At 51.3% G+C, this 15,967-nt stretch overlaps 1 protein-coding gene across 4 annotated transcripts in view; it reads left to right on the top strand.

The window, feature by feature from the left end:
• Nucleotides 1-51: 51 nt before the first annotated feature.
• sipa1 (signal-induced proliferation-associated 1) overlaps nucleotides 52-15,967 on the top strand; it is a 145,583-nt gene continuing 129,667 nt past the window's right edge. For 2 of the 4 annotated variants that reach the window (XM_063036516.1, XM_063036513.1), the window contains exon 1: nucleotides 52-542. The gene's annotated coding sequence lies outside the window, so the exon portion shown is untranslated. The remainder of the gene's footprint in view (nucleotides 543-15,967) is intronic. The other 2 variants (XM_063036518.1, XM_063036517.1) reach the window with 1 other exon arrangement.

The following is a 15,967-nucleotide window of genomic DNA, read 5'->3' as shown; positions in this document are numbered from 1 at the left end:
AGAGTCGGTGGGCATCTCACCGCCCTCCTCCCGGTCGCCGGCCTTCTCCTCCCCACCCGCGGCCGGCGGTCCTGCCCACGGGGTCTATCTTTAGCGCGGCGGGAAACGTAGCACTCAGTTCCTGAGGATATCTGACCTCTGCGATGCCTGGAAGCCGGCCACAGCCCGACGGAACACAGTTCCCAGTCACTCTTCCTGTCGTTGGGAATCCTGGTGATGGCCCCTCCAGCGGCGGCGATTGCAGCCCGGTCATCCCTGCTTCCGCGGGACTGAGGGGGGCTGCGCTCTGTGCCTGACCCGCGCTGACCCTGCCCTGGACGGGATCGCGCAGAGGAAACCTTACCCTGGCTGTCCCTGCCCTGGAAGTGTATGGTGTGACAGGGGGAGAGGGAGCTTAGCTCTCTGCCTGCCCAGCCGGCGCTGCCTCCCGCCCTGGGAGAGTGTTTTGACAGGACAGAGGGAGCTTCACGCTGGCCCGAACCGTGCTCAGACTCCCCCGGGCGACCTGCTCCACGCTCCGCTCGCACGCTCTTCGGATGAAGGTATTTCTGATCGAGTTCCCGGCCGACTGCCGTCTTACGTTGATGAATCTGATCTTAATCTTTTGTACAACGGGCATATCTGTCCTTTGTTGAACCTCTTAATCATGAGCTGAGTCTTATAAATCTCTTCCACAGTGAAGGAAGCAAGGTGACCCGCGTCTCTGTGTCTCTCTGCCTCTCCCCGTCTCTATCTTTCTCTCTCTCTCTCTCTTTGTCTCTCTCTCTTTCTCTGTCTCTATCTTTCTGTCTCTGCGTCTGTGTGTGTGTGTGTGTGTGTGTGTGTGTGTGTGTGTGTGTGTGTGTGTGTGTGTGTGTGTGTGTGTGTGTGTCTCTCTCTGAGAATGTTCCTCTGTCTGCATGATTCTGGCTAACCTCCGTCTCTCCCTCCTCTCCCGTCCCTCCACACCCCCTGTCTGTTCCCCATCCCCACTCTCTCTCTCCTTACCTTCCTCCCTGCTAAGAAGGGGCAACAGAGACCGGGCAGGGAACCACAGACCAGAGAGGCAAATTACCCAGCGTTGCGTAATTTGGAGGGGACTCTGAAAAGAGGGGTGGGAGAGGTAGGGAGGGGAGAGGTGGAGGGGTAGGGGAGGGGGGCCAGTTATGTTGACATGGACTGGTTGGGGATACCCAGCATGGCAAATTGTGTCTGACAAATCTGTTGAGAGTGTTATTTTTGAAGAGGTAACGGAGCAGATTTGGCCCGTAGGTGTGGTCTGAGCAGACTTAATGAAGGCCTTTGGCAAGGTCCAGTGTGGAAAACTAGGCTGGCCGGTTAGATCGCGTCGGGGAGAGCTGGCCCTGTGGTGGCATGCAAGGCGGACACGGTAAGAGTCGCGGTCAGCACAACGCTTTACAGTACCGGTGACCCGGGTTCAATTCCCACCGCCGACTGCGAGGAGTTTGTATGTTCTCCCCGTGACCGCATGGGTTTCCTCCGGGTGCTCCGGTTTCCTCCCACAGTCCAAAGACGTACCGGTCGGCAGGTTGGTTAATAGTCCTGTGATTATGAGAGGCATAGATAGAGTGGACAGCGAGTATTTGTTTCCCAGGGTTGAAATGTCTAATACCAGAGGGCGTGCATTGAAGGTGTGAGGGGTAAGTTTTTTACTCAGAGAGCGGTGGATGCCTGGTATGGTTGTAGGGGCTTTTAAAATAGGCACACGGATGTGAGGGAGATGGAGGGATGTGGTGGACATGGTGTAGGGAGGAGGGATTAGTGTTTGGGTGTTTTTTATTTGCTCTTCAGCTGGTACAGCACAGACACAGTGGGCCGAATGGCCTGTTCCTGTGTTGTACTCTTCTGTGTTCTACGACATGTGGTGTGCGTCAACGATCGGTACTGGGCCCGTTGCTGTTTGTTGCTTGTGTCAGTGAACGTACGAGGCACGTCTCGTGGTCTGCGGTTGACACTAACACAGGTGGTATCATAGTGAAGGCTATTTATCAAAAAATTCGCGGGGATCTAGGTCAGTAAGTGGACTGAGAAGTGGTGGATACCGTTCATTTCTGATAAGTGTGAGATGTTGTGCTTTGAGAAGTCAAACTGCGGTGGGAGTGGGAGGGGGTGGGGGCTAAGTCTAGGCTTTGAAATCCACCCCCCGCAACCCTTTGGTGTCAGGATGTATCTGGAGTTGGGGGAGAGCGGTCACCTTGACGTTGTCTCGGGCCTCCTGTAGTTTGGCCTGCTTGGGAGGGGAAGGTGGTGTTAAAAGAGGGCGTCGCCATGGCAACACCGCCGAGCTAGGCCTTGACGCTAAACTCGGTCTCAAGTTGAATGCAGCCCAGTGCAAGTGAGGAAGTCACCAAGGGCATTGTACTTCCAACCTGTTTGTTTGGGGGTGGGAGGGGTGGGGTGGGGGATGCTGGGAGAGACGAATAGCAGGATGTCCTCTGCTGGTCAGCCTGCGGCCTACAGCATTGTTCGCAAGGCCGGGCCCTCTGCCAGAGGCCCCTTCCTGCCTCTCCTGTGCATCCTGGTCACTGGCATTGGGCTGCCATGGCCCAAAGCGAGCTTGGCTTCATGATGCTGGGGGTTGTTTGTCTCCGAGCGTCCCACCCGAGCTGCTGCCGGGTTTGGCCTCAGGCGGCGAGCTGGGGGGCCATTTTGTGACTCAGGACGTGGAGGCTGAGGCTAGCAGAAGGGGAAACTTTGGCCATTGTATCATTTCTTGTCAGATAACGTTACCACGGGGGGGGATCTTTGACCGCGGTAAAGGTGTGATATTCCGTATGTAAGTAGGGAGAGCACGTGGGCTTTGGTTTAACATATCATTCGAAGGATTATTGTAATGGCATGAATTTCCTTCCCCACAGCCCTCCCGCGCGCGCTCCCTCCCCGCCACCCCTTCTGCAGCCTGGGGTTCCCTTGGCCTAGTTCTAATGGAGCTATCACGGGCATTAATGTTCACCCTGTTGACATGAGGCTTGACTCGGAGGAAGGAGGAAGGCATACACAGCCATCCCGACGTCAGCTCTGCCGAGCGTAAAAGTTATATTCTTGATTTTTATCCATACGGCTTTCTGGATGTTTTCTCAATCCTGCCGGGCTTTGTGTCTCTCTCTGGTGTCTGTCACACCCACTGCCACTTCCCCTCCACCTCTGTGTGTGTGAATTATTCTCTGTCCCTCCCTCTTCACCCTCCCTTTGTTCCCATTCCCCTGCCCCAGTGACCTGTCTCCACCCATCGTTCCTCCCCTCAAATCCCGTTTCGTTTTCCTCCTCGTCTCTCACACTCTTTATCTCTCTCTCTCTCTATCCCAGTCTCTTTTTTCACCCTCTCTCTCTTCACAATCTCCTTCTCCCTCCCCACTCTCCCTCCCCTCTCCCCCTCCCTTCTCCACCTCCCCTCTCCCCCTTCCTCTCCCCATCTCCCTTCCTCTACCCTCCTCTCTCCCTCACCCCTCCCTCCCTCCCCTTCTTTTCCACTCCCCTCCCCCTCCTCTCCCCCATCTCCACAAACCCCTCCTCTACACCCATCTCCCCCCTCCTCTCTTCACCACCCTTCCCCTTTCTCCTTCACCTCCTCACCCACGTTCCCCCTCTCCCCTCCCACCTCCCGTCTCACACCTCTCTCCTTCATCCTCTCCCCATCCTCCCACCCCGACTCCCTCTCTCCCTCCCTCCACTTATTTCCCCTTGCCCCTCCCTTCCCCATCCTCTCCCCCTCCTTCTCTCCCTCTTCTCCCTTCTCTCTCCCCCTCCCCCTCCCCTCCCACATCCCCCCTCCTCTCCCATTTCTACCCCACCCCTGTTCTCCCCACTCTCCACCTCCCCTTTCCCATCCCTCTCACCACTCCCTCCCTCACTCTTGCCCTTCACCCTCTCCCCTTCCCCTTCCTCCCACCCCACCACATTCGCCCCCTCAACCTCGGCCCCTCTCTCCTCCCCTCCCCTCTTCCCCATCCCTCCCAATTTCCCTTCCCCTTCTCCACCCTCTCTCCCCCTCTCCTCTCCCCTCCCACCTCCACTCTCACCCCACTCTCCTTCACCCTCCCCCTCTCCTCATCCTCCCACCCCACCTCCCTCCCCTTCTTCCCCTTGCTCCTCTCCCCTCCCCTCCTCTCCCTCCTCTCCCCTTCCTCCCCCTCCTCTCCCTCCTCTCCCCTACCCCTCCTCTTTCCCCTCCTCTCCCCCTCTCCCCTCCCTCTTGCCCCTCATCTCCCCCCTTCTCTCCCCCTCTCACCCCTCTCTCCTTCATCCTCTCCTCATCCTTCCACCCCACCTTCCTCTCTCCCTCCCTCCACTTTTTTCCCCTCGCCCCTCCCTTCCCCTCCTTCTCTCCCACTTCTCCCTTCCTTCTCTCTCCCCCTCTCCTCTCCCATTTCTACCCCACCCCTGTTCTCCCCACTCTCCACTTCCCATTCCCCCACCACTCACTCCCTCCCTCACTCTTGCCCCTCACCCTCTCCCCTTCCTCTTCCTCCCACTCCACCACACTCGCCCCCTCACCCTCGACACCTCTCCCCTCTCCTTCTTCTCCCCTCCTCCTCGACACCTCTCCCCTCCCCTCTTCTCCCCCTCTTCTCCCCTCCTCCCCTCTTCTCCCCCTCCTCCCCCTCTTCTCCCCTCCCCCTCTTCTCCCCCTCTTCCTCTTCTCCCCCTCCTCCTCTTCTCCCCCTCCTCCTCTCCTCTCCTCCCCCTCCTCTCCCCCTCCCCCTCCCCTCCTCCCCTCTCCCTCCTCCACCCTCCTCTCCCCCTGCTCCCCCACCGGCTGGTCACAGTCTCCCTCCACGAAAAGCAGGCGCCATTTTACCAGGAATCTCAACTGCCCTTTTCTCCCCACCTCTCTGCCCGCCGAGTTCCTCCGACATCTGGTTTGCTGCCCCAGGCTCTCAGCAGCTCGTGTCCCTGTACCAAGCCCCCAATTCACTTCCACGCCACGATCACCTCACCAGCGCAGTCTGTCGACCAGTAAACCCAAACCCCTTTCCACACCGGGACGTAATTTCCACTCCCACCTTCCCCCCCCGCCCCCACTTCCGTTTAAACAGCGGCCGTCAGGGGTGCCATTATGGAGATGTCAGAGCCCCGTCCTCCCTGGGGAACGGTTTGACCTGGTTTAAAATGGTCATGTGTGCCGAAAAGCCTGCCCTGCACGCTATTCGTTGAAAGCCAGCCAGTGAGGCCGGGGCATCAGCACTGGACTCTGAGACGAGTGGTCAGGGAGATTTTGGGGCCCGAGTCCATTGTTGTGTTCTTTATACGTACCGTGGGTTACTAAGAACAAACTATATTCTGGAAGAATTAAATCTAGAACTTTTATTTACAACAGCAAACAGCAACCATGTTTTCACCACGCAGTTTCTAGATCATTCTGTCATTTCTGCACATGCTCCGAACTCTGTCCAATTACGTTCTTACGCGTGATGTCACCACATCTTCCTCTCCTTAAAAATGAAAGACAATTAGCAACGTTACTCAAAACAAATGCCTAATTTAACATGTCTCTATCAGTCTCGCTGGGGGTTTACGAACACGAGGAGAGCTTCTAAGTGGTGCACATAGTTCTCGTGTTTCGTTGTTATTTTCATATTTTGTCTGGTCTGCATCAGTTAACTGAAACTCTGAAGTTGGCTCTTTCTCGAGGTCTTTGCGATTTCTTCTTAACACTGCTCCTTCTTCTGTTTTGACCAAGTATGATCTGGGTTGGAGTTCTTCAAGTACTGTAGCTTTCTGTGTCCATGTGTTCATTTTGTCTTGTATCCTCACTTCATCTCCTTGTCCTTCAGACAAACGTCTACTTAGATCAGTCAACTCACGTTCCACTGCTTCCTTATACTGTGCCCGCTGTGAGCGTTCTTGCTCCAGACGGTGATGAAACTGAATCTCATATTCTCTCAATGTCCCTTTCATTGAAGCAACCTCCTCCTGCCGTCGCTTTCTCACGTCATCAATTGCCTCCTGTTTGGTCGGCTCAGAAACTGCAGCTGCTGCTTTTGTATTCTCCATGTCAGCATGGAGCCTCTGTGAGCTGGACCTGCAGTCGAGTTGCGTCACCTTCTGCCGACTGCAATGCAACATTCTGTCGCTCCAGCTCTGTTCTTAGTTGATGCCATAATGCAAAAGGCACTTTTCTACATGGATGTGATACGGGCTGCACTGTGTTGTCAAGTTTAATCGTGTGCTCCCCTGGAAGGCAACCAAGCCCTTTGAACAAGTCCTCATACTCTTTCATCAAGTCACTGTGTTCTGGCTCTGTGTCGCTATCCAAGACTAAAACCCTTTCCACCAAATTCAGTCTCTCACAGGCAGATGGGCCCAGTATTGACTGTACATTCGTCGGCACCAACACAAATGAAAGCGTGTGCACAATATTTTTTGTGTGATGCTTTTTGCCATACATGTTCCTTTAACTGGAATGTCTGCACCTGAATACCCAGTCACTTTTATATTTGTCTGATGTAACTTTGGTCTTGGCTTTAATGCATTAAACTCAGATTCTGCAAGAACATTTACTTGTGCTCCAGGATCCAATTTAAACAGAATAATGTTTTAGTTCATTTGCATTGGAATAGTCCAGTCGTTCTTACTTCGTTTGTTTTCACAAAGCACATCGATATAAAACTCCTCGCGTTCATTTTCAAGCGCTGCATTTACGTGTTTTATTTCCTTTCTACTTCTGCAACAGTGTGAAAAATGATTACTCTTACTGCAGGTGTTGCACATTTTCCGATACGCCGGACACTTTTTTTAGATGATGTTGCCACCCACGGCGATACCAAAGTTTTTTTTCTTTCAGATGACATCTTGCTCTCTGTCGGTTTTGTTGTCGCAGCATTATTTTTTCTAATATGTTCGCGCTTTACAGCGTCTACGCAGCCATTCTCCATAAAAAAAAAACTCCTTAGCCTGCGACATCAGGGTCTCAGAAGCTTTGCAGAGTGCCACAGATTTTTCCAAATTCAAATCTTGTTCTAACAGTCTTTCTCTCAGACCATATCCAGAATGCCGCAAACAATTCTGTCTTTAATGAGAGAGTCTGTAAGCTCTGCAAACTCACATCCTTGTAAGCGGAACAAGTGCTACACATGCCCTTACACTTCCTCCCTCACTACCATTCAGGGCCCCAAACAGTCCTTCCAGGTGAGGCAACACTTCACCTGTGAGTCGGCTGGGGTGATATACTGCGGCCGGTGCTCCCGATGTGGCCTTCTATATATTGGCGAGACCCAACGCAGACTGGGAGACCGCTTTGCTGAACATCTACGCTCTGTCCGCCAGAGAAAGCAGGATCTCCCAGTGGCCACACATTTTAATTCCACATCCCATTCCCATTCTGATATGTCTATCCATGGCCTCCTCTACTGTAAAGATGAAGCCACACTCAGGTTGGAGGAACAACACCTGGGTTGCCTCCAACCTAATGGCATGAACGTTGACTTCTTAAACTTCCGCTAATGCCCCACCTCCCCCTCGTACCCCATCCGTTATTTATTTATATACACACATTCTTTTTCTCCCTCTGTCTCTCTCACTATACCTCTTGCCCATCCTCTGGGCTTCCCCCCTCCCCCTTTTCTTTCTCCCTGGGCCTCCTGTCCCATGATCCTCTCATATCCCCTTTGCCAATCACCTGTCCAGCTCTTGGCTCCATCCCTCCCCCTCCTGTCTTCTCCTATCATTTCGGATCTCCCCCTCCCCCTCCCACTTTCAAACCTCTTACTAGCTCTTCCTTCAGTTAGTTCTGATGAAGGGTCTCGGCCCGAAATGTCGATTGTACCTCTTCCTAGAGACGCTGCCTGGCCTGCTGCGTTCGCCAGCAACTTTTTTGTGTGTTGCTCACATCTTTTACTGTGGTTTCTCAACTCCGTAACAAATTGATCAATCGTTTGACCAGGTCTTAGCCGACATTTGAAAAATTTATTGCGCTCATATGTCACATTACGCTTTGCTATACAAAATGCGTCAAATTTGTCAATTATCGCTTTAGATTCAAATTATCTCCATTTTCAAAAGTAAAATGGTTATATACCTCAATTGCATCGTCCCCTATTACGTGGAGTAGAATTGCAGCTTTCGCTTTTTCCGTTTTATTATCTGTTCCGATCGCCAATAAATAAATTTCAAAACGCTGTTTAAATCTTTTCCAGTTTTCAGCTACGCTTCCAGTCAGCTGAAGCGTCGGTGGGGGTTGCAAAACTTCTATTTCTAAAGCTGTTAGCAAACAACAAAAAAGTTAGTGCTTTTTTTTTTCGATTATCTTCGCTTTTCCCATGTTAGCGAAATGTATTATTCTTCCAAACCGTCTTCTGACACCATGTTGTGTTCTTTCTACGTACCGTCGGTTACTACGAACAAACCATATTCTGGAAGAATTAAAACTAGAATTTTTATTTACAACAGCAAACAGCAACCACGTTTTCACCATACAGTTTCTAGATCATTCTGTCATTTCTGCGCATGCTCCGAACTCTGTCCAATCACGTTCTTACACGTGACACGTGATGTCACCACATCCGTAGGACTCTCAAAGCTGCTGCGCAGGTTGTCTGTGGTTATGAAGGAGTACGGTGCATTGGCCTTCATCAATCGTGGGATTGAGTTCAAGAGCCGTGAGGTAATGTTACGGCTCTACAAGACCTTAGTCAGACCCCACTTGGAGTACTGTGTTCATTTCTGGTCACCTCACTACAGGAAGGATGTGGATACTATAGAGAGAGTGCAGAGGAGATTTACAAGGATGTTGCCTGGATTGGAGAGCATGCCTTATGAGAATAGGTCGAGTGAAAACATAGAAAATAGGTGCAGGAGTAGGCCATTCGGCCCTTCGAGCCTGCACTGCCATTCAGTACGATCATGGCTGATTATCCAACTCAGAACCCTGTACCTGCCTTCTCTCCATACCCCCTGATCCCTTTAGCCACAGGGGCCATATCTAACTCCCTCTTAAATATAGCCAATGAACTGGCCTCAGCTGTTTCCTGTGGCAGAGAATTCCACAGATTCACCACTCTCTGTGTGAAGAAGTTTTTCCTCATCTCGGTCCTAAAAGGCTTCCCCTTTATTCTTAAACTGTGACCCCTCGTTCTGAACTTCCCCAACATCGGGAACAATCTTCCTGCATCTACCCTGTCCAATCCCTTTAGAATTTTATACGTTTCAATAAGATCCCCACTCAGTCTTCTAAATTCCAGAGAGTATAAGCCTAGTCGATCCAGTCTTTCATCATATGAAAGTCCTGCCATCCCAGGAATCAATCTGGTGAACCTTCTTTGTACTCCCTCTATGGCAAGAATGTCTTTCCTCGGATTAGGGGACCAAAACTGCACACAGCTTGGCCTTTTCTCCATGGAGCGATGGAGGGTGAGAGGTGACCTGACAGAGGTGTATAAGGTGATGAAAGACATTGATCGTGTGGATAGTCAGAGGCTTTTTCCCAGGGCTGAAATGGCTAACACAAGGGGGCATAGTTTTAAGGTGCTTGGAAGTAGGTACAAGGGGGATGTGAGAGATAAGTTTTTCATACAGAGAGTAGATTGCACTACCAGAGATGGTGGTGGAGGCGGATACAATAGGGTCTTTTAAGAGACTTTTAGATACATGGAGCTTAGCAAAATAGAGGGCTATGCAGTGGGGAAATTTTAGGCAGTTTCTAGAGTAGGTTTCATGGTCAGCACAACGTTGTGGGCCGAAGGACGTATGAGGACCTATGTTTCTATGAATAAAAATTGGAAAGGGTCGACAAGGACATACCAATTTTTTTTAAGCCTCCGGAGGAAGTAGTGAGCTCTTTTGGCCAAGGCGCCTACGCGGTTAGATCAGGACAGGCGATCAGTGATGTTCACACCTCGGACCGTCAAGCCCTCAACTCCGTCAACCTCAAAACTCTAGAGTCAGACGATGGCATGTGCACCTTCCCTTCCCTGAAGTCAAGGGGCCGGCTCTTCTGGTTGTGTGGTGTGTGTGGGTGTGAGGCAGCTCGGTCTCTGCTCAGTGAGACACCACAGGCTGCTGAGAGGTGCAAAGGAGTGGCCCACGGGTTACTGAGTCATTGGATTTGCGGGGGGAGTTTGGGATGTAAAACCAGTCTGGGCCTGCCTGCCGTCGAAGGCGTTCGGAACCAGGGACTCTGACACAGAAACAGAGTCAGGTTTACGATTTGCTTTTGCCCGACAGCAGTACAGCCCGCGTCGTGGGACGTGGGCGGTGGCGGCCTCGCTCTTGGCGGATTTTTCCCACGCACACACACACACACACGGGAGCGGTTCGCCCCTGCCGCCTTCCCGGGCAGACCGGGAGACGGCTGACCCTCGGCCGTTATCGGTACTCTTCAGAGATTGTCTGCCCGCTGTCAGTGGTCACATAAACAGGATTTGTGATGTGCACCGGCTGCTCGTGCGACCATCCACCACCAGATCCCACGGCTTCACGTGACCCTGATCGGGGGGAGGGGTGGGGCGCTAAGCAGGTGTTACACCTCGCCCGAGGGCGACCTGCAGGCTAGCGGAGGGAAGCAGCACCTCTCACCTTCTCTGGTAGAGACGTTGAGACGTAGCTCCACCCCCGTGACCCATAGCAGCGCAGTGCAATACTGGGGAAGAGCTTTGCAAGCTATGACAGGAAATTTGAAGTGCAAGATACTGAGGTGACGAACGAGAGAAAGTCTGCAGGTGCTGGAAATCAAAGTAGCGACACACACGAGGTGCTGGAGGAACTCAGCAGGCCAGGCAGCAACGGAGGAGATAGTCGACGTTTCGGGCCGAGACCCTTCGTCGAGAGTTGTCGGGGGAGAAAGATGAGAAGTCAGAGTGAGAAGGTGGGGCTGGGGGGAGACATACCAAGGGGGTAGGTGATTGGTGGAACCGGGAGAGGGAGGAGGGGGTGAAGTACAGAGCTGGGAAGTTGATCGGTGAAAGGGATACCGGGCCGGAGAAGTGGGGGGGTCTGATCGGAGAGGACAGAAGGCTGTGGAAGAAAGGGGAAGGGAAGGAGCACCAGAGGGAGGTGATGGGCAGGTGAGGAGATAGAGGGAAATGGGGATGGGGTGGAGGGCAGTTACTGGAAGTTTGGGAAATTGATGTTCATGCCATCAACCCAAGGAAGCTACCCAAGATGGAGTCTAAGGTGTTGCTCCTCCAACCTGAGTGTGGTGTTGTTAAGGGGTCCAGAAATCTGATTGCGGAGGGGAACAGATCATTCCTGAAATGTTGAGTGTAGGTCTTCAAGCTCCAGTAGCTCCGGGAGGATGGTAGTAAAGAGGAGAGGGCACGTCCTGGGTGGTGAGGGAGCTTAATGATGGACAGGCCCTTCCTGAGGCAAGGGCCTGTTGTCTCCATGGTAACCGCTCTCAAGATGGAGCTGGCTGAAGCCCCTTCGCCATTCCCTCAGGTGAGGGGGCAGACTAGGGGATAGATTTTTACTTTTATCCTCCCCCCTCCTCCCCTCACATTGCAGAGACCCCGTTCCACACACGGCCTCACGCAGTCCGGGGGGGGGTCACGGGAGTCCCGCGGGACCTGGGGAAGGTGAAATCTCCCTCAGACCGAGCTACTCTCTGCCTCAGCCGGGAGCTGTGCCCTCGGGCGTCCGGAGTGCGTCTTGAACTCTGTCCCTCCGACCTCTCACTGGGGTAGAATGAGTCGAACTCCCTCCCCTCTGACCCGCTCACTGGGGTAGAAGGAGTCGAACTCCCTCCCCTTCGACCTCTCACTGGGGTAGAATACGCCTTGAAGTCTGTCCCCTCTGACCCGCTGACTGCGGTAGAATGGGAAAGGGTTAACACCGGGCTCAGGCCGACACCTGGAACTGGAGGTGAAGCATACCGCAGAAGTTGGAAATCTGAAGTGAAAACAGAGTACTGGAAATACTCAGCAGGTCAGGCAGCATCTGTGGAGTGAGAGAAATATTGACGTTCCCGTCTCTAACCAAGGCTGTCTCGTCCTGGCGATACCCTTGCAAGTCTGTTCTGCACCCTTTCCAGTTTAACCACATCTTTCCTACCAGGTGGAAACCAAAACCGTACACACCCCAAGTGTGGCCTCAGCAGCACCATGTACATCTGTGGCACAGTATTTTGGCCAAGAGAGTGCAGTGTTAGCATTCATTCTGAGAGGATTAGAACATAGATCATAGAGCAGTACACGCCCTTTGACCTTTTAACCCACCCCAAGATCAATCTAACCCTTCCCTCCCATTATAGCCCTCCACTTTTCTCATCCACGTACCTTTCCAAGAGTGTCTTAGATGTCCCTAATAGAATCATGGAGAAGTACAGCACAGAAACAGGCCCTTCGGCCCATCTAGTCCATGCCAAAAACTGCCCAATCCCGCCGACCTGCCCCGGGACCACTGCTCTCCAGACCCCTGCCATCCTCGTCCCTGTCCAAACTTCTCTTAATCATTGAAATTGAGCTCGCGTCTACCACTTGTGCCGGCAGCTCATCCCGCTCTCTCACCCTCTCTGAATGAAGAAGTTTCCCCTCCATGTTCCCCTTAAACTTCCCATCTTTCACCCTTAACCCATGACCTCTGATTGTAGCCCTACCCCCAACTCAGAGGGAAAAAACCAGCTTGTCTATACCCCTCATAATTTTGTATACCTCTATCAAATCTCCTCTCAATCTTCTACATTCCAAGAGATAAAGTCCTAACCTGTTCAATCTTCCCTTATAACTCAGGTCCTCCAGATCCGGCAAAATATCCTTGTAAATTTTCTCTGTACTCTTTCAACCTTGCTTACATCTTTCCTGTATGTAGGTGACCAGAACTGCTCACAATACTCCAAATTAGGCCTCACCAACATCTTATACAACTTCAACATATAATAACCACATAACCATATAACAATTACAGCACAGAAACAGGCCATCTCGGCCCTTCTAGTCCGTACTGAACTCTTACTCTCACCTAGTCCCACCGACCCGCACTCAGCCCATAACCCTCCATTCCTTTCCTGTCCAATTTAACTTTAAACGACAACATCGAATCTGCCTCAACCACTTCTGCTGGAAGCTCGTTCCACACAGCTACCACTCTCTGAGTAAAGAAGTTCCCCCTCATGTTACCCCTAAACTTTTGCCCTTTGACTCCCAACTCATGTCCTCTTGTTTGAATCTCCCCCACTCTCAATGGAAAAAGCCTATCCACGTCAACTCTATCTATCCCCCTCATAATTTTAAACACCTCTATCAAGTCCCCCCGTCAACCTCTACATTCCAAAGAATAAAGACCCAACTTGTTCAACCTTTCTCTGTAACTTAGGTGATGAAACAGCAAAGGCAATCATGATATCCCATCTCCCGTACTCAGTACATTATGAAGGCCAACGTGCCAAAAGCTCTCTTTACAGCCCTATCTGCCTGTGACTTTCAATGAATTATGGACCTGTCTTCCCAGATCCCTCTGTTCTACCACACTCCTCAGTACCCGACCATTCACTGTGTATCTGCCTCTTGTCACCACCCTTGCCAGTGTGTCCCAGGCACCTACCACCCTCTGTGTTTAAAAAATAGAGCTAACTCTGACATCCCCCCCCCCCCACCAATACTTTTTCCAACCACCATAAAGTCAGCCCCCCGGTCTTAGCTATCTCTACCCTGGTTCTCCTCTCTATCTCTGCCTCTCACCATTTTACATATACTGTGGTATGCAAAAGTTTGGGCACCCGTGGTCAAAATTTCTGTTACTGTGAATAGCTAAGCGAGTAAAAGATGAACTGATCTCCAAAAGTCATAAAGTTAAAGATGAAACATTCTTTTCAACATTTTAAGCAAGATTAGTGTATTATTTTTGTTTTGTACAATTTTAGAGTGAAAAAAAGGAAAGGAGCATCATGCAAAAGTTTGGGCACCCCCAGTGATTTGAGCTCTCAGGTAACTTTTACCAAGGTCTCAGACCTTAATTAGCTTGTTAGGGCTATGGCTTGTTCACAGTCATTGTTAGCAAAGGCCAGGTGATGCAAGTTTCAAAGCTTTATAAATACCCTGACTCTTCAAACCTTGTCCCAACAATCAACAACCATGGGCTCCTCTAAGCAGCTGCCTACCATTCTGAAAATTAAAATAAGTGATGCCCACAAAGCAGGAGAAGGCTATAAGAAGATAGCAAAGAGTTTTCAGGTAGCCGTTTCCTCAGTTTGTAATGTAATTAAGAAATGGCAGTTAAAAGGAACGGTGGAGGTCAAGCTGAGGTCTGGAAGACCAAGAAAACTTTCCGAGAGAACTGCTCGTAGGATTGCTAGAAAGGTAAATCAAAACCCCCGTTTGACTGCAAAAGGCCTTCAGGAAGATTTAGCAGACTCTGGAGTGGTGGTGCACTGTTCTACTGTGCAGCGACACCTGCACAAATATGACCTTCATGGAAGAGTCATCAGAAGAAAACTTTTCCTGCGTCTTCACCACAAAATTCAGCATCAGAAGTTTGCAAAAGAACATCGAAACAAGCCTGATGCATTTTGGAAACAAGTCCTGTGGACTGATGAAGTTAAAATAGAACTTTTTGGCTGCAATGAGCAAAGGTATGTTTGGAGAAAAAAGGGTGCAGAATTTCATGAAAAGAACACCTCTCCAACTGTTAAGAACAGGGGTGGATCAATCATGCTTTGGGCTTGTGTTGCAGCCAGTGGCACAGGGAGCATTTATAATGATCCTAAACACACCTCAAAATCCACAATGGACTACCTCAAGAGGCGCAAGCTGAAGATTTTGCTATGGCCCTCACAGAGTCCCCCGACCTAAACATCATCGAAAATCTGTGGATAGACCTCAAAAGAGCAGTGCATGCAAGATGGCCCAAGAATCTCACAGAACTAGAAGCCTTTTGCAAGGAAGAATGGGCGAAAATCCCCCAAACAAGAATTGAAAGACTCTTAGCTGGCCACAGAAAGCGTTTACAAGCTGTGATACTTGCCAAAGGGGGTGTTACTAAGTACTGACCATGCAGGGTGCCCAAACTTTTGCTTCGGGCCCTTTTCCTGTTTTGTTATTTTGAAACTGTAAAAGATGGAAATAAAAAAAGTAATCTTGCTTTAACTTTATGCCTTTTGGAAATCAGGTCATCTTTTACTCGCTTAGCTATTCAGAGTAACAGAAGTTTTGACCGGGGTGCCCAAACTTTTGCATGGCACTGTATCTTCCTCCTGACCAAAGGGAAAACCCCAATATCGTAAACTATAGGATGTGACGCCGAGACATTGGTCAGGCCATATTGGGAGTATTGCCAGCGGTTTCGGGCCCCTTGTCTAAGAGAGGGTGTGCTGGCGTTGGGGAGGGTCCGGGGGGGAGGGGGAGGTTCACGAGGATAATCCCGGGAGCGAAAAGGTTGACGCACGGGGCGCGTTTGATGGCTCACTGGAGATTAGAAGAATGAAGGGCAATCCCATTGGGACCTACCGAATGTTGCGAGGCCTAGTGGGCGTGGGAAGGGATGTTTCCAAGAGGTTGGAGATCCTAACACCAGAGAGCACGGACTCAGAATGCAAGCAAGTCCCTTTAGAACAGGGACGAGGAGGACCTTTCTCAGCCAGGGGGTGGTGAATCTGTGGACCTTGTTGCCCGCAGACGGCTGCGGAGGCCGAGGTCATTTGAAGCGGAGGAAGGCAGGCCCTTGATGGGTGTCAAAGGTTGCGGGGAGAATAGGGTTGCGAGGTGTAATAAATCTGCCTTGAGGAGGAAACTCAATGGGCCGAATGGTTAACTTGCCCCTAACTCTTGCGGTCTGCCGCCTTTCGTCAGTGCTTCTCTCTCTGTAGCTGCTGCCTGACCTGCCGAGCGTTTGTTTTTATTTTTGTTTTGACTTGACCATTCAAAGTAGGGGGCTTTACATGAACAGCTGGGGGGGGTTCAGACTCCGTAGATGCCGTCTAACCTGCAGAGTGTCTTTTCTTTCTTCTCTGTTTTGACTTGACCGTTCTAAGTGTGGGCCTTCACGCGAACAGGTGCTGGGCGCGGATGCAGCCGGGGCGGGAGATCTGAGGGTGTGGAGG

The sequence above is a fragment of the Mobula hypostoma genome, chromosome 30 (assembly GCF_963921235.1).
Source record: "Mobula hypostoma chromosome 30, sMobHyp1.1, whole genome shotgun sequence".
Taxonomy (NCBI): domain Eukaryota; kingdom Metazoa; phylum Chordata; class Chondrichthyes; order Myliobatiformes; family Myliobatidae; genus Mobula; species Mobula hypostoma.
The sequence above is the reverse complement of the archived record's forward strand: the minus strand, read 5'-3'. Positions and strand labels throughout refer to the sequence as shown.